The sequence below is a fragment of the Mesoplodon densirostris genome, chromosome 2, assembly GCF_025265405.1.
Source record: "Mesoplodon densirostris isolate mMesDen1 chromosome 2, mMesDen1 primary haplotype, whole genome shotgun sequence".
Classification (NCBI taxonomy): domain Eukaryota; kingdom Metazoa; phylum Chordata; class Mammalia; order Artiodactyla; family Ziphiidae; genus Mesoplodon; species Mesoplodon densirostris.
In genome coordinates, this window is record NC_082662.1 from 32,071,889 (window position 1) to 32,098,375 (window position 26,487).

Genomic DNA, 26,487 nt, shown 5'->3' on the forward strand with positions numbered 1-26,487 from the left:
AAAAAATGCATGAGATCTGAATTTCTGGCCTGCTTTCCACTGGCTGCAAAGTGCAAACATCCCAGCGTAGAACCAAACCCGGACTGGGAATCAGAAGATCCACGTTCTCATTCCTGCCCCTGGGGCTGAGTCACCTCGGGCAGGGCCCCGGCTCAAGGTTGGAGAGTGGACTCGAAGCTGCTGTAATTGGTCAGGACAAGGAAAGATTTCACGCGAACTGCTACACCTGAGGATGGATGTCGGGAATGGCCCCCTTCTCAGGACCAAGTGCTGCCAGGGAAAAGGCCAGAGCTCGGGCAAGGTGCTGAGCTTGCTGCCGACCCAGCCCTGAGGGATGTGCAGGAATCAGCAGAAAGGTGCATTGATCCCATCGGCAGCTGGGCCACGTGGGCTGCCCATCGATTAGAGGCCTGCCTCTCCCCACCCCTTCCTCAGCCCTCCCCCTCCGGGCAGCATGAATCCCTCTTGCCTTTTGACTCAGGGGAGGGAAGGGGAGGGGAGGGGAGGGGGAAACCAAGAAATCTCCCTGATCCTTCTGGACAAAGAGATCTGGCAGCTGCATGTAATTCGGGATTCCGCTAATCCTTAATCCCTAATCCGACTCCATTTGCACATAAATGCAGAGCCTAGCTTCTGACCCCAGGGGTCCTGGGAACCCTTTGGGGGGTTTGCCCCCCTTTATTTACTCTGTGAGTTTTCATTGGCTGAAAGCCCCTCTCTTCTCCTGGCCAGTGAAAGGAAGAGGATTTCCCAAAGAAGTCCCTTTCTTGGGATGGAAGAGAATCCCTGCAAATGGGACCCCTTATATCCAGGGCTCCAGGCAGGAGCCCCGAAGGGCTGGGGAGGTGCCCACGGGGCTGGCACGCCTGGCTGTGCTGTAGCTGTGGGAGCTCCGCTTGCTGGAATGGGTTGGTGTGTGTAGGGGAGAAGGTGCTGGCTGGGGAGGCTGGATGGAGTTGTAAAGACAGAGCATCTCAGGATTCTGAGCTCGAGAATTCACAGCCGCGGAAAGAAAAGCCCTTGATGGTCTTACCTGGGACAGAGAGAGATGTGTGTCTCTCTCTCTGACATTTATTGAGAATTTACTATGTGCCCGGTACCATACTCCGTGTTTTACAAACATTGTGTCATTTTCTGCCACAACAACTCTTCAAAATCGAGTAGCTGAGATTATCCCCACTTTATAAATGAGGAAGCTGATGCTCAGATGGTTGAAGTGAGTTGCTCAATACCTGGGTGTTTGTCAGCTTGAGCACTCCTGTGTCTGACTTCAAAGGCAGAGAGCTCCCGTGCTGCAGGATGCCCTGATTCCTCCCACTGCTGGCCCATCCCTCAGACAACAGAGGACCCCAGGTGCAGGCAGGGCCATCTTTCAGGGCCTTCGAGTGTAGCTGCTAAGCACCTTGGCTCTAGAGTCAGATTGCCTGGATTCAGATCCCAGCTCTGCCACTTAGCACGGGTGGTGTGGCGGGGCTGAAGGGCAGTGCTACTCCCCCGCTCCCCAGACTTGAGAAAAAGATGCTGTTACTCAGAACCCCATGCCTTTAAGGATACTGCTCTAGCCCTCCTCTGGGATGAGGAATCCATGGGGAAGTGCCCACCTGGACCCCTCCTCCTCTTTTAGAAGAAGATCATGTTCCAGGTATCTGGGACCCCAGAGCTCCCTCGCACAGAGTGCCACACCCACTCCCAGGGCCTGTGTGGACCCCTTCCCTGGGTCCATCACCCCAAGACAGGCCACACTGCGAGGTGTGGTTGAAAGGCAGCAGCTCGGGGCTGGTGGATGCTGTGTCTTGACAGTGAAGGCAGCCGGGCTGCAGCATGCATGGCGCTCTTCTGAGTCCGAGAATCTAAATGCAAATCTGGCCTTCCAGGTCCTTGTGAATGTTCATTTGTCAAGGTATGTCATTCAACATAGTTATACGTTTTAAATATTGGGGCACGTGGTATGTGAGCCTCCATTTGTGTTCTTGCTGGGGGCCCTGAGAATGTTAGAGGTGGCCTGGCTCAGTGTCTAAGAGCCAGCCAGCCTGCCTGGGTTCAGATTCTGGGTTCAGCTCCTACTAGCTATGTGACCTTGAGTAAGTTACTAAATCCCTCTGTGCCACCTGTTTTTTCCATCTGTAAAATAACAGCACTTACCTCAGAGCGTTATTGCAAGAATTAAGACAGATTGCACATGTGAAGTGCTTAGAAATACTGCCTGGAACAGAACAAATGCTAACTTGCATTTAGCTCTTACTTCTGATTCAGAAGCACTGTGTTTAACGGGATTCAGTGACCTTAGGTGGCGGGGCAAGGGTGGGAGGGGGAAGGTCAGGAGGGTCCCGGTAATTGTAGTTGAGCTGCAGGCTCTGCCACTCTCTGGCTGTGTAACCTTTTGCAAATTCCTTAGCCTCTCTGTGTCTCTTCCCTCATCTCTCAAATGGGGATGATTTAAACTACCTCAAGCTGGACAGTGGCTACAAATTAAAGGAGAAAATAACTGACAGTGCCTGACGCAATACCCAGCACCTGGTAGAGAGCTGACAGCTTTCCAGGTTTTCTTCTGAAACATCCCCGTTGCTTTCAGTTGTCGCCCCTTCCTTCTCTCTCTACTCCTCAGTCATCTGTGCAACCAAGTGAGGTAGCTTTTACAGATTGGGAAACTGAGGCTTGGGGAGGGAAGTCGTCTCCCCAAGGTCACACAGTAAGCCTGGCGGAAGTGCTAGGGCTGGGCCAGGAGTCGTGAAAACCGGAACAGAGGGACGCTGCTGTCCACTGTACGCTCACTCTGTGCTCGGGGCTCATATATTGGCCATCAGGGCTCACAGACACCTGGGGGTATAGAGCCTTGCAGACCCCAGACCCCCATTTTACAGTAGACAAGATAGACCCTCAAGAGCATGAAGGAACCCTTCTAGGGTAGGCCAAAACTGCTACCAGTTTTCTGCTTTTGGAAAGCATGGGAAGGAAGCACCCCTAAAACTGGTTCCAGCTCCGAGCAGGCTCACCTTTGCAACCAGATTTCTGTGTCCCAAAGGATGGGGCGTATCGACTATGATATGACTGGTACTTTCCTTCTCTGAATTGGACACTGGTTTCTAGAATTCCCCTAGGGGCTAACCTCTAATTTCAATATGTTAATGTGTGGAACCTAATGGCATATTTATTGCTTTTGTAGATGCTAGTTATTTACATGGGAAACTGATTTATCTATTAGATAATTAGTAAACTTCAATAATTGCAAAAACCTTTTAGCAATCAGTTGACATTTAATTAACATACAATAACTGCCTTATTAAATCTACATTAAATGCCTATTGGAGTTAATTAAAACTCATACCTAGGACTCCACATTCTTTGGGAATCCTCATTATAAAGCTCGCCAGTAAGAATGCAGATGGGAAAATTCCCCAGAAAGGGAAAGCGGTTTGTAATGGAATTGCAGGAAGGACTCAAACATTGATTCAGTGCCTACTATGTACTTAAAACCATGTCAAGCAAGACAGAAATAGGCCTTGCCTTTAAGGAACATACAGTCTGGGTGGCGGGTGATGTGGAGATGAATCAAATAGTCACCCTAACAAAAGTTACTCTGCAACTCTGACAGGTGCAATGAAGGGCAGGTGGGTGCTGGGAAGACTCCAGAGTAGGTGAATTCAACTTGGTCTTGGGGGTCAAAGTGGCTGCTTGAGCTGAGTTCTGAAGTTGAAGTAGGAACTCTCCAGGGAAAGAGGGATGAGAAGGTGATTTGAGGAGAGGGAACAGCACCTGCAAAGTCTCTGGTGAAGGAGGAGCATGCCGAGTAGGACGGACTAAAAGCCAGTATTGTATGACAGGGAGCAAAAAGGAGCGTTGAGATCAGGAATCTGGTCCTTTTCCTATAAGCAGTGGGAAATGAGAATGTATGTGTTTGTGTGTGTGTGTGTGTGTGCAGCATTATTGGGTTTGTGTTTAGAGAAGGTCATTCTGGCTGCAGCTAGAGTGAGTTGGAGGGGGACCAAAATGGGTATGTATAAACTAGTAGGAAGCTATTGCAGTGGTCCAGGTGAGAGATGCTGGGAGCTTGGACTGGATGATAGATAGTGGTGAGGACAAGACATGTTGAAACATTCAACCCTCAGCATGAGCTGGCGATTAGAAGAGAGGGATCATGCAGGACTCTTATGAGTCTTGCTTTTGGAACTGGCCGGCTCGCACCATCACTGGGAGCAGGAACCCTGGAAGGGGTCCAGGTTTGGAGTGAAGCCCAGGATAGTCTCGGATATGTTGAGGATAAGCTATCCAAGGGAGATGTGAAATAGACAGGGATATAGGCCTTGAACTCAAGAAGAAAAGTTAGGGCTGAAGATTTTAAAAATCCTCATGCTTGTTTGGGTTCCACTCCAGAGATTCTGATTTCATTGATGTGAGCTGCAGGTGATTCTAATATGTAGTCTAGTTTGAGAATGACCAGCCTAGGTAGAAAGCACAAAACTGTAACGGGGGTTTCATTACCCACTGTCTTGATCCAGGCATTTCCAGCTGGTTTGGTTCACCTCCACCAGCTCCCATTCTCATCCACCCATATATAGGCACTCATATGGTTGGGGATGCTATAAGGAATAATCACATCACCCTTGTTACCAAGTGCTTGCTGTGTTCCAGACACTGTGCTGCATGCTTTGCTTCTGTTCTCTCATTTGATCTTCTTAAAAAAAATATGCACTAACTATTATCCTTGTTTTACAGGCAAGGAAATGAAAGGTCTCAGAGGTCTAGTGTCTACCCACTGTCACACAGGTGGTATTAAGTGGATTTGAAACACAATCCACTGGACTCCAAAGTCGTCATGATCCATCACTGATATATTGCCAGGCTCACTGTAAAACCAGGTAGAGTAAATTCATTTGTGTCTTTTTTTTAGATTCTGTATATGTGATATCATATGATATTTGTCTTTGTCTGGCTTACTTCACTTAATATGATAATCTCTAGGTCCACCCATGTTGCTGCAAATGGCATTATTTTGTTCTTTTTTATGGCCGAGTAGTATTCCATCATATATATACCACATCTTCTTTATCCAGGCAGCTGTTGATGGACATCTAGGTTGCTTCCATGTCTTGGCTATTGTAATCATAGACATAGAAAACAAACTTATGGTTACCAAAGGGGTAGGGGTGGAGAGGGATCAATTAGGAGGTTGAGATTAACATATACACACTACTATATACAAAGTAGATAATCAACGGGGACCTACCATATAGTACAGGGGACTATACTCAATATTTTATAATAATCTATAAGGGAAAAGTATCTGAAAAAGACTATATATATATATATATATATATATATATATATATATATATATAACTGAATCACTGTGCTGTACACCTGAAACTAACATGATACTGTAAATCAACTATACATGCATTCCAATATACATTGGGAGCAGACAAATGCTGTTTGATTCCACTTACACGAGGTACCTAGAGTAGTCAACTTCACAGAGTCAGAAAGTACATTGGGAGATGCCAGGGGCCGGGGGGTGGGGGGTGGGGAGTGGGAAAGGGGGTTAGTGTTTAATGGGGACAGAGTTTCAGTTTAGGAAGGTGACAAATTCGGGAGGTGGACGATGGTGAGAGTTGCACAACAGTGTGAATGTACTTAGTGCCACTGAACTGTACAGTTAAATACGGTTAAAATAGTATGGTTTATATTATGTGACTTTTACCACAATAAAAAAAATTTTTAAAAATCACTACTTGGGAGATGTGAGGTAACTAAAGACAAATACACTACATCAATCTCTGTTAAAAAACAAAACAACAAAAAACAAACAAACAAACATACAAAAACGAGAGAGAAACTTTTTAATGTGCCTGCCTCACAGGGTATCAGTCTGATGAGGGATATGGAAGGATCGTGAATGTCATATATGTCTAAGGAAGGGCCCTGATCCTCTTGCTGGAGAAAGAAAAGAAGCATGTTGGCCAGGGGCCTTCTCCCTTCCCCATGAACTGTCTTGGTTTGGAGCCATATACAAAAGCTAACAGTGAAGATAGAATTAACATGTATTGATTAGACCAAGAAATTATTGCAAAGGACCACAAATTCACATGTATATCATCAAAACCTTGTTAATAAGCCAGCACTTCTCAAAGCGTATTCTAGGACTAAATGGTGTTACTTGGGAGAAAAAGACTTCTGTGGTCAGATAAGTTTAGAAACTGCAGGACTCCTCAGATCCCTTTTGTTGGGCCACTGTGATGCTCCATGAGGGGTAGAGAGGATGCAGTTTTCTACCCGTATTTAACCAAAGAATGCTTCCTTTTTTTTTTTTTTTTTTAATCATCTAAGTTCAGATTTTCTCAAAGTGTGGCTTCCCAAACCACCTGCATCAGAACCACCTGAGGAGCTTCTTAAAAATGCAGGCTTTGGCCTCCACCCCAACCCTCAGATCCTGTGTCAGCAGCTCCCCGATGGGGTGCTTGAGATCTGCCAGTTTCTGCAGCAGCAGATGATTCTAGAGCCCACTAAGCTTTTAGAACCACTCCCCTAGAAGGACTAATGTTCTGAGAAACACACTTTGGGAAGTGCTGTGGTGGACTGAATACATCTTTAACTTCCATGAACTGCTATTTAAACATTCATAATAAACAAAATATAAATTTCCTTGAATTGTTGCCAAAAACCCACAGGCATTTTTTTGTTCAACATTAGTGTTCTTGACGGGGAGAGGGGCTGGTAAAAGTACAATTACCCCTCTTGGTGGGGTCAGTGGGATGTTTTGAAATTAACAAGGGGTTCTTACCTCTCCAGGTGTCGGCCTGGGGCATACAGAAGCCACTTAATGCAGGAGTTCTCTCTCTGAGCTCTGTGAAGCCTAGGGATTCTTTAGGGGCCTCAGAAACGATGGAGAGGTGAGGGGAAGGGTAACTCTGCTCATCCTCTGTTTCAATCAGGGAAGTGTTACTACGATTTGTTTGAATTGTGGCTGAAATCAGGGTCTGGCTGCTCAAAAAAAAAAAAACAAACCTCCTGGGCGTCCCTGGTGGCGCAGTGGTTGAGAGTCTGCCTGCCGATACAGGGGACACAGGTTCGTGCCCCGGTCCGGGAAGATCCCACATGCCCCGGAGCGGCTGGGCCCGTGAGCCATGGCCGCTGAACCTGCGCGTCCGGAGCCTGTGCTCCGCAACGGGAGAGGCCACAACAGTGAGAGGCCCGCGTACTGCAAAAAAACAAAAAAACAAAAAAAAAGACAAAAAACCTCCTGACAGCTGATGCAATTCCTCCAACTGTCAGAGGAAGGATCTGTGACCCAGAGAGGGAAAGAGACTTCTCTATAGTCACCCAGCAGGCCAGGGGCAGAGCTGAATGAGTCTTCCTGGTTAGCACCTGGCCCAAGTCACTGTGCAGAGTGTCAGGGCTGTTAAGATGCAGCCCACGGCCGGTGTGACCAAAATCAGCTGTAAGTCAGAGCCGGACGCAGCCCGAGGAGAGCCCCAGCCGTCCTCCTTGGGGTTGACCTCCCTCCCTGGCCTCCCAGCTCCTCTCCTTGCTGCCTTTTCTGAACACCTAAGCATATGTATGAAGCGGAAATCAAACGCCTGCCTTGGACTTGACAGAAGTGCTGAACTAAGAGCCATATAATGTCCTCTGCTGAAGGACATCACCTTGTCAAGATAAAGCTTGGTAAACGCGCTGTGGGAAACCGGGCTTCCAGGGCGGGATCATGTATATTCATGGGGGCTCCAGCCTGCCCACCGCCCCACCCCTGGCTCCCTGCCAGGCTGCCGACCGGCCTGGGCAGCCCTGGAGGAGGTTTGGAGGCTAGGGGACATGGTTCTTCCACTGCCCACCTCTTACTGGGAACAGGTGCTGGTGGGGGCTCATCTCCTGCCTTCATAGATTTCAAGCCCTAGTTTCCATTCACAACCCTCCTGTTAGCTTTTTCTGCACCCTTCAGCTCTGGGGACCCGGCAAACATACCCGGAAAACTCCTGGGCACAGCCTTCAAGGCCCTTTGTGAGTTCCCTGGGCTCCACCCTTAGCGTCTCCAGGGGCTCTGCCCAGGAGCCACATGGAGCTTCTTTCCTTTGTCCTCACCTCCAGACCCTCTCACACAACTGTGCTTTTGCTCAGTGTGGTCCCCGGCCTGGGACTTCCTTTCCCCTCTCTCTGCTTGGTGAATCTCCGTGTTCCTTTAGGGCCCAGCTTAAACATCACCTCTTCCTGAAGTATTCCCTTCCCCTCCAGACTGATTTGCCATTCCCTTCTCTTGGCAACTAGACAAGACCTGGCATTCTGGCTCGCCCCTCACCTCATGCACTTTAAACGCTTATATGTCTCTTTCCCCCTTCCCACTGAGGGCTCCTTCAGGGGAGGGAAGCACCCCCAGAATCCAGTCTAGGTCTTGGCCGGGAGTAGGGACCAGTAAGTGTGAACTGTTGTTCTGGTTACTATGCCCGTGTGTATTCATCTGTCATAACAAAGTACTACAGACTGGGAGGCTTCAGTAACAGAAATTTCTTGTCTTGCAGTTCGGGAGGCTGGAAGTCTGAGTCCAGATGTCTGAGGCTTCTCTCTCTGACTCATAGATGGCCGCCTTCTCCCCATGTCTTCACATGATCTTCCCTCTGTTCATGACTGTGTCCTAATTGCCTCTTCTTATAGGACACCAGTCATATTGGATTAGGACACAGGCTCATGATCTAATTCTACCTTAATCTCCTCTTTAAAGACCCTATCTCCAAAATAGTCACATTCTGAGGTACTGGGGGTTAGGACTTCAACATATGAATTTCTGGGGACACGACTCAGCCTATAACACTGTGTAACAAAATTACGTCCAAACTTAACATCTTAAAACAGCAATTTTATTATTCTCATGGATTCTGTGGGTTAGGATGTTGGGTCGGACATTGCAGGTCTGACTTGTCTCTGCTGCATGATATCTGGGGCCTCAGTTAGGACAACTCAAAGGCTGGGGGCCAGAATCCTCTGAAGGCGCATTCAGTCACCGGTCTAGCCTGGGGGCTGGGATGCCACAGACTGGGATTGGGACTGGAATGACTTTTCCATGTACCTGGGCTTCCTGCCAGCATGGTGGCCTCTGGGGAGTTGGGCTTCTTACCTGGCAGCTCATGGCCCTGAGAGCAAATGTTCTCTCAGTGAAAAGTGAAAAGGTGGAACTGCATCATGTTTTAGGACCCAGCCTTAGGGTCCTACAGCATCACTTCCCTTTTATTCTATTGGTCGATGCAGTCACAAGCCCACCTGGATGCAAGGGGAGGGGAATTAGACTCCACACACTTGTGATGGGGCAGTGACAAGCTCACCCTGGAGAGGAACATGTGGGAGGTGGAACATTGTTGTGGCCCTCTTTTTGGAAAATGCAACTGGCCATGACTGAGCTAAATAGAATTCAAAGGGACACTTTGCAATCACTATTACAGGACATGTCAAAGTGGGTTGCAGTCAGGGGAAAACAGTGTTTTCTCTCTTGTTTTCCTTGGAACATTATTTTGCACATTTACATGTTTTGGGGATCAGTGCCTTTAATCTTCATGTTTATCTGTCACAATGACCACGTGTTTCAGCCACTAGCTGTGTGGCTTTGGAGGTCAATGAAGTATTCGTCATAGAGCACCCAACACAGGGCCTGAATACCCATGATTTTGAGTTCCCTATGGGTTGAGCATTTAGAATCATCTGTTTGTTTAATCAGCGTGCATTTCTCCAGGGCCTTCAGGGGGCCCATACTTCGTTTAGAAACAGATCTATCACTAACACAGTAAACAGTACTTGTGGATTTTGTCATTCAGCAAACACTGTCATTGTTCAGTCATTCAACAAATGCTCTTATGGGATCCACCCTGGGGAAAGCAGGGACTCTTGGCAGAGAGGGCTGCTCTCCAGCTAACACCGTGCTCAAGCTGCATCAGGCAGAATTCTAATAGCCTCCACGTGTTTCATTTTGCCCATTACAACACCATTATATTTTAAAGCTTGTCTTTCTAACTCTCCTATTTTTCTTCCAGACTGTGCTCCTGCTATACGGCTCCAGTTTCTCTAACCATTAGGAAGGTATTATAGTTACTGGAGATTCATCTATCATTTTATGAGTCTCTTTCGAGAGGAAATAACAGGTTGTTTTGAGTGCGAAGTGACAGCTCACAAAGCCCCGTGGAACAGGCGTCTTGCTCCCGGGGGATCAGCCAAGCGGTGTTTATCTTTGACACAATAAGCAAAAGATCAGAAATGATTACAACAAATGGCAGAGTCAACAATCCATTCGCAGCAAAGGGCACCTGCCCAAATGCCGGAAATTGAATCCACACACAGCTGCCAATTCCAGACTGTGGCCCTGATTTCTCCATGACGCCTCTGTAGGATGCAGCAGGCGGCAGGATGCAAGCTCACCCCATCTCTGCACCAAAGGCCTTGGCAGGAGGGCCCCAAATCTGCATCCTTTCAGGGGATCTCCTTGCCCTTAGGCCCAAGTCCAGCCTCCTTTCCCCGACTCAAAAAGCCCTCATGACCTTGGTCCACTGCTTTGTCCCCGTTGCCTAGAACTATGTCTGGCATAGACCAGACACTCAGTAAATATTTGCTGGTAGGAGGAGTGAATGGTCTGGCCCCTGCCTACCTCTCCAGTTCCATCTCTTGCTTCCTTCTCCCTATACTCTTCTCTGAATTTCTTTTAGTTCCTAAAATACAGCATGCTTTGTTTTCTCTGACCTTTGTACATCCCACCTCCTCTGCTGGAACCCTCTCTCTACCTCTTCCTGGTTGATTCCACACCCCCTTTAGGTCTCAGCTCAGGTGCCCTTTCTTCCAAAAAACCTTCCCTGAGTGCACTGCTCCCAGACCCACCCACTCTAATGGCAGTTTATCTAGCACATTCTTTCTTGTAACCCCTTGTCTATGTTCCCCACTGGGATGTAAGCTCTTGGAGGGTGGCAATGGTGTCTGTTCACTGCCAGACGCCAAAGACTCCTGCTCCCCTTCCATAGTGCAGAGCTTCTTTGGGGAAGCAGCTGCCCAGATAGGGGCCGCACATCCTAACCTTCCATCCGTGTAACTACCTTTGGCAGTGGGACGTGAGTGGAAGTGATATGTGCCCCTTCTGAACAAAAGTGGTTATGCAGGGGGCATCCAATCCTTTACACCCTCTCTCTTCCCTCATTCTTCCACCAGCTGCAAAGGATCTAGTGAAGGGCTCTGAGGAGGCACTAGACAGACGCACCCTGAATTCCTGAGCCCCCCAGGAGAGATGACCAAAGGGAATGTTTGCATTGGACTTCGCATGAATGTGACATAAGCTCTTTCTGGGTTAAGACACTGATATTTTGGGGATGCTTATTTTAGCAGCCAGCATTAGTTGACTAATTTACTGCTTTGCCTCAACACGTATTATTTTTTATTTAATTTAAATTTAATTTAATTTTTAATTGAAGTATAGTGATTTACAATGTTTTGTTAGTTTCAGGTGTACAGCAAAGTGATTCACTTATACATATATGTGTATATGTCTATTCTTTTTTAGATTATTTTCCCTTATAAGTTATTACAAAATATTGACTAGAGTTCCCTGTGCTATACAGTAGGTCCTTGTTGGTTATCTATTTTATACATAGTAGTGTATATATGTTAACCCCAAACCCCTAATTTATCCCTTCCCCCCCTTTCCCCTTTACTAACCATAAGTTTGTTTTCTATGTCTGTGGGCCTATTTGTTTTGTATATAAGTTCATTCATATCATTTTTTTTTAGATTCCACATGTAAGCGATATCATATAATATTTGTCTTTCTGTTTCGGACTGACTTACTTAGTATGATAATCTCTAGGTCTATCCATGTTGCTGCAAATGGCATTATTTCATTCTTTTTTATGGCTGAGTAATATTCCATTGTATATATACCACATTTTCTTTATCCAGTCATCTGTCAATGGACATTTAGGTTGTTTCCACGTCTTGGCTTCAACATGTATTTGTTAAAACTAGAGTTTCCTGGCCACACAGCCTCACACCATGTCTGCACAGGCCCCCACCCCACCCCCAGGCCCAGCAGTTCCCGGGAATCCACAGTCTGGCTGTGGAGAGGAGTTTGGGAATCAGTTCACATCATCATGAAAAGCATCAGTTTGTTAGACTAAATGGACTGAGACGTGTACCACTGGACAACATAAAGAATCCTTGCTCATGGACAGATATGGCATTATTCAGTACAAGGCATCTTAATTAAAGAAGACCAATAGTAGCCTTTGATATAGCACATTAGATAGGGTAAGCGTTACTCTCTCCCTCCACCGATGTCCCATTAAGTCCTGCAGATTCCACCTCTGCCTTTCCCATTTGTCCTCTCTCTCCACTGCCCAGCCATGGCTTAGTCCCTCTCATCTCTCAGCAGAACCGCCCAAAAGCCTCTGGACTGGTCTTCTCCTCTCCACATTCAGAGGAGAGGAGTTTACCATCCTCTACATCAAGGGTCCCCAACTGCCGGTACCAGTCCGTGGACTGTTAGGAACCGGGCCACACAGCAGGAGGTGAGCGGCGGGCGAGTGAGCGAAGCTTCATCTGCCGCTCCCCATCGCTTGCGCTTCACATTACCGACTGAACCACCCCCCCACCCCACCCCCATCCGTGGAAAAAATTGTCTTCCATGAAACCGGTCCCTGGTGCCAAAAAGGTTGGGGACCACTGCCCTACATCACAGCCATATGGTTCTTCTAAGACCCAGAACTGACCTCTTGGCCACCCGTTGCCTTCAGCGGAAACCACACTCCATACCTAACTTTCAAGGCCCTTCAAGGTATGACTTCTGCTTCTCTCTCCCACCTTTTATCCCCTGAGTCTCTATCCACACAATGTTTCAGAGAATCTAAGCTCCTCTTCTTCCATTTGTGCCCTGGGCATTTTTGCATCCGTGGTTTTCCTTCCATCAATGCATGGCCAATCTTCAAAGTTCCACCCAAATGCCACCTTTTCCAGGGAGCCTACCTGGATTGTTCTCTGAAATCCCACAGCCACTTAGGACCTCTCTTAGCCTGGGTGTCCCTGAAAGCAGAGCCTGAAGAATAGTCTTGGGTGTGTTTATTTGGAAAGTGGTGCCAGTGAGCTGGTGCGAGGGTTCAGGGGAGTGAAATGGGGAAGTGAGGAGAACCAACACAGGGACAGGTTGCTGAATTGGCCACCATTCCAGGCCTTAAGGGGTTCGTCTTAGGGTTGTCTGTCTGGGGGAACGAAAGGAAGCCCCACAGGTATTAACTACTTCCCCTGCCGGGTGGCACACGTGTGTCCTGAGCGGGTTCCCTCCGTTACGTCTCCCTGTGACGTCAGAGAAGGCATTGAAGGAAGTGAGAGGCAAGTGTCACGGCCTCACACGTGGCTGTGTCAAATTACACCTGCGGGAAGCTGGTCAAAGCCTGTGCACACTGGTCACTCAGAGCTGGCTGGCCTGACAGGACTGCCGAGACGTTTTGAAGTGGCACTTGAGAAGTGTCCAGCACATGACCCTTCTTTCAGCCTACCTGCTAGGACAGTTTTTATGTGCATATCGTTTTGTGTAATCTGGGGAGTCTTTGAAGACAAAAACTGTATTTTATCCCAATATCCAGCATGGGTCTTGATCCATATTTGGGCTCAAACACACTGAGTAAATGAATGAGAAGGTTCAAATGATTGTTTTTCTCTACAGAGGAAAAACCTATAACACCCAAAGAAAATCCTCTTTCAATGTGAATTTCAAAAGAGTGGGGAGCAGCGTAGCTATATCCAGAGAAAACCCTGAACAAAATAACAATAACTATAATAATGATAAACAATAGTAGTAATAATAATAGCTGATATTTACTTGGTCCTTATTACATGCCAAGTGGCTTAAGAACCACTTAAGCCACTTGGCATGTAATAAGGACCAAGTGTGTGTTTCCTTGAACCTTACAACAGCCAAATAAAGGATTATTATTATGATTCTCATTCTAAAGATGGAGAAATAGAGGCAGACAGCAGTTAAATAACTTGCTCAAGTTCCCATGGTCATGAGTAGTAGGGCTGGGATTTGGACCTGGGTAGTAGTTTGATGCCCCTATCTGGGCGCACACCCACCACAGGGTAGGGTGGCTGCCTGGAACGTCCTTACAACCCAGACCCTGGAAATTGGGAGGGGCAGGGATTTGTTAGTGTTTATTTTTGCTAAAGCTCCTGATAAAAGCGTGCAAATGTATGTTACATTTTTATTAGGTCCTGTGTCTGCCCACAGGGTAGGGACAAAGTGTGGGATTTTATCTTCTGTGTGGGATGTTATCTTCTAAGGGTTTGCCTTTCTCTCTCTCTTTGTCTTTCTCTCTTTTCTTGCAAACCAGTAAGGAAAAGAGCAAAATGATTTAAATAATAGGCAAAGGATGTTAACAGAGATGAAATACAAAAAATCAATAAGGAAATAAAAGTTTTACTTTACTTATAAACAAAGAAATATAAGTTAAAACAATAATATGCCTTTTTCCCCTGTAATAAAAGCAGACTGCTTATTTTCCTAGTGTGTGATTGTAGCCTGGGTTGGCGAAGCCCCAGAGAACAGTTTCTCTCATTCGCTGCTGGTGAGTCTTTCCAGGGGTAATTTGGCAATATGAATCAGAAGCCTTAAAAATTTGCAGGTGCTTTGATCCAGTGGTCCCTTCTGGAACAGATCCTAAAGAAACAGTCAAGGATGTACACAGAGATTTAATTAGAAGTGTATTTACCAAAACATTGTTGATGGTACTGAAAAAGTGAAAGCTATTTGTATCTAACTATCAGGCTGGTTACACATCACAATGGATTGCTAGGTAGTCATTAAAAATGATACAGGCAGACCTCAGAGATATTGTTGGTTCCATTCCAGACCAACGCAGTAAAGTGAATATAGCAATAAAGCAAGTCACATGACCTTTTTTCCATCTCTCAGTGCACATAAAAGTTATATTTATCTATAATATAGTCTAATAAGTGTGCAATAGCATTACATCTAAAAAACAATGTACATACCTTAATTTTAAAACACTTTATTGCTAAAAAATGCTATCTGAGTCTTCAGTGCATTGTTATCTTTTTGTAATAGTAACGTCAAAGATCACTGATCACAGATCACCATAACAAATACAATAATAATGAAAAAGTTTGAAATATTGTGAGAATTAGCAAAATATGATACAGAGACACAAAGTGAGCAAATGCTATTGGAAAAATGGTGCCAATGGTCTTGCTCAACACAGGGTTGACACACAACTTCAATTTGTAAAAAAACGCAATATCTGCGAAGCGCAATAAAGCAAAGTACAATAAAATAAGGTATACGCCTGTAACATTTAATAGCATGGAAAGATGTACGTGATAAAGTGTTAAGATGAGAAAAGGTAGGCCCAAAACAGATGAAGTACTGGAGGCAGTAAGCCATGTACATAAACTCAAACATGAGGGCTCAGAAAGACTCCAATCGGCCTAGTACCATAGGAGAAAGAAAGCACGGATTCCAGAACCAGGTTGGCTGGATTCAAACCCCAGCTCTGCTAAAAACTTGCTGTGTGAGCTTGGATAAGTGCCTCCACCTCTCTGTGCTTTAGTTTTCTCATCCGTAAAATGGGGATTCATAATAGCACCCACTGAAATAAGTCAGCATATGTAAAGTGCTTAGAAGTGTGCCTGGCATCTAGTAAGCAAGATGTGAGAGTTTGTTAAGCAAAAATGTGCAGTGTAATATCAGAAATATAAGGTCTGTGGAGAGAGAAGTTCATTTTCTCGCAGAACATGGGGGCCAGCCTCAGAGAGGTGGGGGCACCTGTTTGGGTCTTGAGTGACATGAGGGACTTCCAGGGGTGGAGAAGGAACAGGTTGAAGGTGTTCCTTCCACAGCTTTCCCTAGGAGGCCAGCTTTGAGGCTTCCCCAAAGGAAGGCTGGGAAGGGCCTCTCCACGGAGCCGCAGTGGGCCCTGGGATGCACATGGCTGTTGGGAAACCGTGAGCCTTACCACAGGGAAGTTGGCTTGGTCTGGAGTAACTCCACTCTGCCGCCTGGGCCAGGGTTCCTCTTTGCCTGTTTGTGCACTGCGTTTCCAGTTTTGCTGCATGGAGCAGTCTTGCAAGGCAAGTTCTAGGACAGAAGGTGAAACCTTGTTTTCAGAAAATATGCACGCTTTTTAAAGATGTGAATTTTACTGAATACAATAGTTATGTTTTACCGGAGTTTCTGCTGAGCCAAAGTCTTGGAATTACATTTATCTTACAGAATTCTTAGATTTCAGAGCCTAGAGTGACCATTCAAATCATACAATTGATAGATGGAGAGATGATAGCAAGAGCCTGGAAAGTCCTACCCAGGAGGTCATGACAGAACTAGGCCAGGGTGCAAAGGTTGAGTGTGTGACGGCAAAGCTATTATTCAGGCGCTGGAGTCAGGGGAAGTGAAAGGAGGCAGATTTTAAATTGACATGGAGAATACAATTTAATAGGCAAAGCTGTCCAGAACTGAAGTGGGCTACCTGGAGGTAGTGAGCTCCCCACCAGTGGGGGCATGTAAATCGAGACTGGAGGACTCTTGGGAAATGGTGCAGCTAGGTTAATTTACTTCTGAGTTTGCTTTTGATTCTGAGATTCTGTTGTGCCATGATATTTCATCTTTTTAAAAAAAATTAATCTTTTTTTTTTTTTTTTTTTTTTTTGCGGTATGCGGGCCTCTCACTGTTGTGGCCTCTCCCGTTGCGGAGTACAGGCTCCGGACGCGCAGGCCCAGCGGCCATGGCCCACGGGCCCAGCCACTCCGCGGCATGTGGGATCCTCCCAGACCGGGGCACGAACCCGCGTCTCCTGCATCGGCAGGCGGACTCTCAACCACTGTGCCACCAGGGAAGCCCCAAAATTAATCATTTTAACAAAATATTTCAAACATGCAGACTTGAAGATGAAAATAATTTGTGATACTCATAGCTCACCATTCAGAATTAAGAGGTTAACATTTTGCTATATTTGTTGTAGTCCTCTCTTCTTTTCCCAAGGAAGAAAAATCACAGATGCATCTAGTCTCCACCTTCTCTTTCCTCCACAGAGGTAACCATTAGCCTAAAGGTGATTTTTTGAAAAAATCACTTCATACCAGTTTTCATACATTTAGTGCATATATATGTAACCATAAACAACATGTAGCATTGTTTTTTGTGGTCTTACAATTAACCCCAATTGTATCATACTGACTGTGCTCTTCTGCAACTGATGTTTTTCATTGAATGTTATGTTTTTGAGACTTAACCATGTTGATGCATGAAAATTCAGGGCATTTATTTCAGCAGCTATATAACAGTTCACTGTATGAATGAACTGCACTTGATTTATTTATTCTCTCTTCATGGACATTTAAGTTGCTTCCTAATTTTTCTCTATCAAAATATCTAAAGGTAGAATTGCTGGATCATATTATGTGTACATCTTCAACTTTATCAGATATGAACAATTTCCTCTTCAATGTGATCTGCCCATTTAGAGTCTCACCAACAGTGAGAGTTCCTTCTTCCTCCATCCTCCAAAATATGTGGTTTTATCAACCATTTTGATTTTTGCCAATCTGCTAAGCATGAAAAGTTATCTCAATGTTACATTTACTTTTCTTTCTCTCTCCCTCCCCGAGTTCCCACATGACACTTACTAGGCCCTGCAGACATCTTTGTCTGTTCTTGACTTTAATCTTTTAATACTTCCAACATTTCACCATGATGTATGATATTTGTTATTGGTTTTGGTAGATAACTCTTATCAGCTTAAGGTTTCCTTCCTAGCTTGTTAAGAGGTTTTTTAAAAATCATGAATTAGCATTGTTGAATTTTATCAAAAGCTTTTTCTAAATCTATTGACATGATCATGTGGTTTTTCTACTTTAATTTGTTAATCTGGTGAATTAAAATGATAGACTTTCTTTTTGCTTCGGTTCTTTTTAAAACGAGTAAAATATTTCAGATATAATTGAAGCTCTGTGTGTCCCGCATGGATCTCATTTTTTGCCTTCCTCCCCCGAGGCGAATACCACCCTAAATACAGTGTTTATCATTCTCATGCATATTTTCATATGATTGCTACATATGTATGTATCATAAACAATATGTGGCGTTGTTTTGCATGTTTTCAAAGTTTATATAAAATGTGTCTTACTATGAATATCCTACAATTGGCTTTTCCATTTTGATACTTGAAGCTCTATTTCATCAAGTTGCTATGTGATATTGCCTTGTGTTACTATACTACAATTTATTCCTTCTTTTGTTTCAGAACACTAAAGTTGTTTCTAATTTTTAGCTATTGCAAACAATGGCACAGATAGATATTCTTAAAAAGGACTTGTTCTGCACAATGCAAAGCTGCCTTGTTGGGCGATAGGATGTGACCTTCCTCAGTGCTGGACAAATTGCTTCCCCAAACACACTCCCATAAGTATAAGCGGCTCTGTTTTCCCATATACTCTCCAATACTTGGTGTTGTCAGGCTTTTAATGTTTGCTGGTCTAATGGCTGTGAAATGACATTTCATCATTGTTTTAATTAATTTGAGTTTCCCCAATTTATTACTAATGTTGAGAATCATATATGCATATATAATATATATGTATATATATATACTATCGAATGTCTATCAAATGTCTATTATCTATCTATCTATCTAATCTATCCATCTGTCTAATCTATCTATATCTCTCTGCCTCTCTCTGTCTACCACCACAAGCAGTTCATATGTTCATATCTTTTGCCCTTTTTCTTATTGATTTAAAGGTTTAAAAATACATGTGTTTCTAATATGTATAAAATAGATAGCTGATAAGAACCTGCTGTATAAAAAATTAATTAATTAATTAATTAAATTTAAAAAAATATGTGTGTGTTTATTCTGAATGCTAATCATTTATTGGTCACATGTGTTACAAAGATGTTCTCCTCGTTTGTGGCTTGAGTTTAAGACATAAATATAATCATAAAGTGAACACTCATGGAAATTACCACTCGATTTAAGAAGTAGAAAGTTGCCAGCTCCAGAAATCCCTCTCATCCCTTCCTAATAATGTTTACTATCCCTCTCCTGGATGTAACCACTGTCGATTTTTATTTATCACATTCTTCCTTCTTTATATAGTTTAGCTACTTATATAGGCATCCCAAAACACTATAAATTAGTGTTGTTTGCTTTGAACTTTATGTACGTGAAAACATTTTGTGGTTTTTCTTTTATGTCTTGTTTCTTTGACTCAACATGTGTTTGTAAGATTAATCTTTGTGATGTATAGTTGGCTATAGTTCCTCATTTTCTCTGCTGATGGTATTTTATCAAATGAACATTCCACAATTTATCCATCTTACAGTTGGTTTTTTCCTTCCAGTTTTTGAATATTTCAAACAATATCATTATGAATGTTCTTGTACACATCTTTTGGTGCATACATATAAGAGTTTCTCCAGAGACCATATCTAAGAGAGGAATGTCTCAGTCATCAGGTGTGCATATCTTCATCTTTATTAGAGTGCCAAACTATTTTCCAAAGTGGCTGTTGGAGCTTGTCTTTCATTTTGCTATGGTAGCTATTCTTGAACAAAGTTTTTAATGACAAAACAGTCAAATTTATCAATATTTATCTTTTCTTACAGTGCTTTAAGAAATCCTTTTCTACCCTGAAGACATTTTTCTATTTTTTTCCCCCCCCGGATGTTTTAAAGGCTTGCCTTTTCTGTTTAGGTTTTTAATCTACCTGGAAATAATTTCTGTGTATGATGAAAATGTAGGCATCTAAGGATAGCTAGTTGTCTCAGTGCCATTTATTGAAGAATTCATCATTTTCCTATTGACTTGTGACATCACCTTTGTCATATAACAAGTTTCCATTTAAGAATGGATCTTTTTATTGAGAAGGGTTTACTTTTGTTGATTATTTTATCTTTTTAGTGGCTTCATTTATTCAGGTTTCCTACCTTCTTGAGCTAATTCTGGTAACTTTTACTTTCTAGAAATAGGAAATTTCTTTAGGCTTTCAAATTTAAAAATATAAAGCTGATCACATTCTACTCTGATATTTAAGTGTCTAATTTGATTATATCCTCTCTTCCTAATTTTGGATATTTATGCCTTTTCTGTTTCCTTGTTCCGTTTTGTTGGAAGTCTATTTTATTAGTTTTTAAAAAAATTTTTTAAGAGCAATAACTTTTGTTCTTGTTGATCTTTTTTTAAAAAAAATTTATTTACTTATGTATTTTTGGCTGCATTGGGTCTTTGCTGCTGCACGCGGACTTCCTCTAGTTGTGGCAAGCAGGGGGCTATTCTTTGTTGCGGTGCGCAAGCTTCTCTTTGCAGTGGCTTCTCTTGTTGCGTAGCACAGGCTCTAGGCGCGCAGGCTTCAGTAGTTGTGGCACGTGGACTCAGTAGTTGTGGCTAGCGGGCTCTAGAGCACAGGCTCAGTAGTTGTGGCGCACGGGCTTAGTTGCTCCGCGGCATGTGGGATCTTCCCGGACCAGGGCTCAAACCCATGTCCCCTGTATTGGCAGACGGATTCTTAACAACTGTGCCACCAAGGAAGTCCAGATCTTTTTTTAAAATTGTTTTCTATCTTTTATTTTGTTAATTTCTACTCAATTTTAATATTTCCTTTTTTGTATTTTGTTTCTGTTTCTGACCTTTTTATTGGTTCTTGAGTGGAGCAATGCTCATTTATTTTCTTTCTCTTTTTTAAGTAGTACATCTGCGGTTACAAAGTCTCTTCTAAGTACCCTTCTAGCTACATATTTTAATATGCAACCTTTAGATGCATATTATAAATATTCTGTAATTTCTATTACTTCCTCTTCAAAATGAGTTATTTAGAAATGTATTTTAAAGTTTCCAACAAGTTTGTTTCAAATTAACTTTTATGGTTGCTTTCTAATTTAGTTTTATTGTCCCAAGAGAAAATGGTCTATATGATATTGATTCTTTGGTATTTGTCGAGATTTCCTCTGTGTCCTACTGTTACATGTGGTCACTTTTTGTAAATGATTTATATGTACTAGGAAAGAATGCATTTTCTCTATTTACTGGTTGAAGGCTCTGTCTATATTTATTAGAAAATGTTTTGATTTAGTTGTTCAAAAACTTTCATATGTTAATAATATTTTGTCTGCTTGATATACAGTTTTTAATTGAAGCTTGTTAAAATCTCTACGTTTCTATATTGCTCATTTATTTCTTTGTAATTCTGTTTCTACGTTGTATATTTTGAGGTAATTTTGTTAGGTGCATGTAAATTCATTATTGCTTTGTTTCCTTGGTGGATTGTTTCATTTAAACAATAGGTAATATATAATTATATATTAGTTTCTTTAAATAATATAATATACAATTATGATTATATATTAAAATATATATCTATTTAATGTATAAAATATATAATATATTATATTGTTTTCTATATTTTATTTCCTTGGTGGATTGTTTTCTCTAAATGATATATAATCATAGTTATATATATATATAATATATATAAAATATAAATTATACAATACATTGTACCTTAACTTTTATTTTGATATTAGTTTTGCTGCACCATTTTTTTGTTGTTGCTGTTGGTAATTACATGGTGTACCTTTCCTATGCCTTCATTTTGATATTTCTAACTAATTTCATTTCTGGTGTGTCTCCTGTAGGCATTTTGCTGGATTTAAATGTAATCTTATAACCTATTTTATTAAATAGACTTTGTTTTTTTTCATGTTTGTTTTAATAACAGCGCCTAAAGCAATTCTGAGTCATTAAGGGAGAGAGAAAAGTGGGACAGGGCAGGGCGAATGGAAAGCAGATGTAAGGACTTCACAACAAGTCATGAAGCAATGCTAATGCTTGACAGGTACACTTGCTTGGCCTCTTGGTACATTTTCACACATGATATATAAACATACTCATGCCTTGGTAAAGTAAACTGAGGAGAAGAAAGTAGAAGGAATTTATCTGCTGGTTTCTTCCTCCTGTCTCTAATTCATCAAAGATTACTCCTTAGGGATTTAGCTCACCTGAACTTCCAGTTGAGTTACCTAGTCCGTGCACTGTGGCATAAAATCTCAACTGTGTGGGGGAAGGCAGACAATGGGCAGTAGCTTCTGGCCACAGGGCCACACAGAGCTGACTGTCACTTGGCAGTAGTTGCAGCAAAGCAAGAAGCTGAGTGTCTGGGAGACAGGTGAGGCCAAGAAAATCTGAGGGTGTGCGCAAGATGCATCTCATACAAGGTCCATTTTGGCCACTTATACATTTGTGCTTATTTTTTTTACCACCTTATTTAGTGTTTTCTGTTTTCTGGTTTTTGTTTCATTTTTTTCCTCCTTTTCCTGCCTTCTGTTGAACAGAAAAAGTTTTCTTTATTTCTCCCCACCTCCATACCGTTTCCTCCTGTTTGGCAGTTTGGAAAATAGACTGTATTTTTACAATGGTTACCCCTGAATTTGTACATAATTATATGAGTATACTTAAGTATACATTTTTCTAACAGATTTAAAAGTCATTCAATATCTCTACCCTCTTCCAAAACATGGCACAGACTTTTACCCGCTTTAACTGCTAACTGAACACCCCTTTCATTTGGTTATTTTTTCTAATTATAGTTTTACCTATTATTAACAAAATAATTGTCTATTTTTCAGTTAATAGTGAATTAAATTTACTGACATACTTTATTTCCTAGCTCATTAACTTCCCTCTAAACTCACTTGTCTTCTTGCTGAAGTATATCCTTAACTGTTCTTTTTTTGTTTGTTTATTTGTTTAACAGATCTTATCTTTTTAGTAGTTTAGGTTTACAGAAAAAATTGAAAAGCTAGTTTAGAGATTTCTCATATACCTTGTAAGTTTCCCCTATTATCAACATTTCACATTAGTATGATACATTTGTCACAAATGATGAACCAATATTAATACATTGCTACTAACTAAACACCTTACTTGATAAATTTGTGCTTTATTCGGATTTCCTTGGTTTTTACCTAATGCTCAGAGGAAGATGTGTGTGACAGACCTCAAACTGACCCAAAACACAGAGCAAAACCAGCCATCTAGAGGTCTAAAAGAGAGCCACTGCAGCTAGCCCATAGGTCCAAGAAAAATAAATTCTTGTTTATGTAACTGAGTTTGGCAGGATTTGTTCCAAAGCATTATCACAGCAAGAGCTGACTAACACAACATCCTCCAAATCATTGTCATGTAATGGCTGCCACCATGCCTACATGTAAGGCAATTGTGTACTCAAATTGTGAGAATTCTTGAACTCTTGGTGCCTCTCCAACACAATGTACATGGCTAAATTTCCACAAATAAGTTCACTAATATACAACAAAGATCCCCTAAACTTTTATTAAATGTAATGCAAAGTTCTTTCTTTTCATTTTCTGCTTCTACATAGTTATAATGCTTTTTATCAATGGAAAACGGCTCTTGCCGTTTGGCTTCTGTCGTTAGAGTCTTTTGAACTCCTTGGCTTTTCAGCTCCTAGGCTGTAAGATTTGAATCAGCAAATGCCCCAAGGAGAAAAGCTGCAACAAATGTCAAACTTGTGTCTGTGTTTCCCTTCTTTCCAGAACTTGGCCCACATGTCTTGGTGTCTCTCTAACATTCAGATGCCTGCGAACAGATGTTTTCTTACTTTATCCAGGTTTTCTAAAATTTCTGTAGACTTCACCTGATCTTATGTTATTATTCAACTATCATCTCAATGACCCCTAGGAAGAAAATTTACAATTTTTAGAGAAAAGGGAACCCTGTGCACTGTTGGTAGGAATGTAAACTGGTGCAGCCACTGTGGAAAACAGTATGGAGGGTTCTCAAAAAACTAAAAATAGAACTACCATATGACCTCGCAACTCCACTCCTGGGTATAAATCCAAAAAGAACAAAAACATGTGTTTTCAAAAACATGTATTTGAAAAGATACATGCACCCCAATGCATGTATAAAATGTTCTCATTGCCAAACCCAGTGTCACATAGATTCTGTTTGTCACATAGATCTATGTTTTCTTCTAGAAGTTTTATAGAATTGCATTTTATATTTATGTCTATGATTCATTTTGAGTTACTTTTTCTGAAAAGTGTAAGATCTAAATCTGGATTATTATTTTTTTGAAAATCTGGAAATCCAATTTTTTCATCACCATTTATTGAAAATACTATTCTTTCTCCATTGAATTGCCTTTGCTCCCTTTGTCAAAGATTAGTTGACTGTATTTTTGTGTGTTTATTTCTGGGCTCTCTATCTGTTCCATCGATCTATGTGTCTATTCTTTCTTTAATGCTACACTGTCCTGGTTGGTGTAAATTTATAGTAAGTCTTGAAATTCAGTAGTGTCAGTCCCACAACTTTGTTCTTCTTCATGTGTTGGCTATTCTGGGTTTTTTGTCTTTCCATATAAATTTTAGACTCTGTTTTTCAACATCCACAAACTAGCTCTTTGGATTTTAATTGGGATTGTGTTGAACCTGTAGATCAAGTTGGAAGGAATTGACATCTTAACAATTTGGGGCCTTGCTATCTGTGAACATGGAATACCTCTCCATTTATTTACATCTTCTTTTATTTATTTGAACAGAATTTTGTAGTTTTTTCTTATAGAAATTTTGTAAATATTATGTTAGTTTTACATATAAGTACTTCATTTTTTGTACTATTGTAAATGATATTGTGTTTTAAATTTCAATTTTTAATTATTCATTGTTGGTATATAAAGAAGCCATTGACTTTTGTATATTAGCCTTATATCCCATAAACTTACCATAATCACTTATTAGTTCCAGGAGTTTTTTGGTTGATTCTTTGGAATTTTCTACACAGACAAACATATCATCTGCAAAAACAGATAGTTTTCTTTCTTCCTTCCTAATTTGTATACAACCCCCGTCCCATTTCCTGTCTTATTGCATTAGCTAGGGCTTCTAGTACAAGTGGGGAGAGGGAACATAGTTGCCTTCTTCCCAATCTTCAGGGGAAATACTCAATATCCCACCATTAGGTATGATGTTAGCCACAGGGTTGTTTTGTTTTTGTTTTCGTTTTTTTTGGTAGTTAAAAAAAAGTAAAGTTGAGGAAGCTCCTCTCTATTCTTGATTTGTTAAGTTTTTTTTTTTTAATCATCAGTGGATGTTGGACATTGTCAATGTTTTTCCTGCATTGATTGATATGATTTTCTTTAGCCTGTTGAAGGGGTGCATTATATCAATTGATTTTTAAATGTTGAATCAGGCTTGCATAGCTGGAATAAATCCTACTTGGTTGTGGTGTACAATTCTTTTTATGCATTGTTGGATTCAATTTGCTAATATTTTGTTGGGAATTTTTGCATCCATGTTCATGAAAGATATTGGCCTATAGCTTTTCTTTCTTGTAATATATTTATTCAGTTTTGGTATTAGGGTAATGCTGGCCTCATAGAATGAATTGGGAAGTGTCAATTAAGCTTCTGTATTCTGGAGGAGACTATAAGGAATTGATATTATTTCTTTCATAAATGTTTGGTAGGATTAGCAACAAAACCACCTGAGCCTAGTGCTTTCTTTTTTTTGAAGGATATTAACTGTTAATTTAATTTCTTTGATAGATATAGGCTTATTCATATTATCTATTTCTCATTTCGTGAGCTTTGGTAGTTATATCTTTCAAAGAATTTGTCTATTTCATCTAAGGTATCAAATTTGCAGGTATAGTTTTTCATAATATTCCTTTGTTATTCCTTTGATGTCCATGAGATCAGTAGGGGTGACTCTTCTTTCATTTCTATTATTGATATTTTGGGTCTTCTCTCTTTTTTCTTGGTTAGCTGGGCTAGAGCTTTATCAAACAACTTTTTTTGTTTTCATTATTATTTCAGTTTGTATTTATTAATGATATGTGAAAATACATTAATATACTTATAAGCCATTTGTATTTTATTTTTTCTCAGAACACTAAGCTTTTAGGTTAAATTATTTTTCCCCAGATTTATTGAGGTATGATTGACAAATAAAAATTATATATATTTAAGGTGATTTTTTTTTGTTTGTTTGTTTTTGCAGTATGCGAGCCTCTCACTGTTGTGGCCTCTCGCGTTGTGGAGCACAGGCTCCGGACGTGCAGGCTCAGCGGCCATGGGTCTCGGGCCCAGCCGCTCCGCGACATGTGGGATCTTCCTGGACCGGGGCACGAACCCATGTCCCCTGCATGGGCAGGCGGACTCTCAACCACTGCGCCACCAGGGAAGCCCTAAGGTGATGTTTTGATATATGTATATGTCATGAAATGATTACAACAATGAAGTTAATTAACATATTCATCACCTCACATAGTTACCATTTTATTTTTGTGACAACACTTGTGATCTACTCTCTTAGCATTTTCAACTATATAGTACATTATTAACTATAGTCATCGTGCTGTACACTAGGTTTCCAGAACTTACTCTTAGAAAGTTTGTAAACTTTGATCAATAATTCCCCTTCTCCCCATTCCCCAACCTCTGGTAATCAT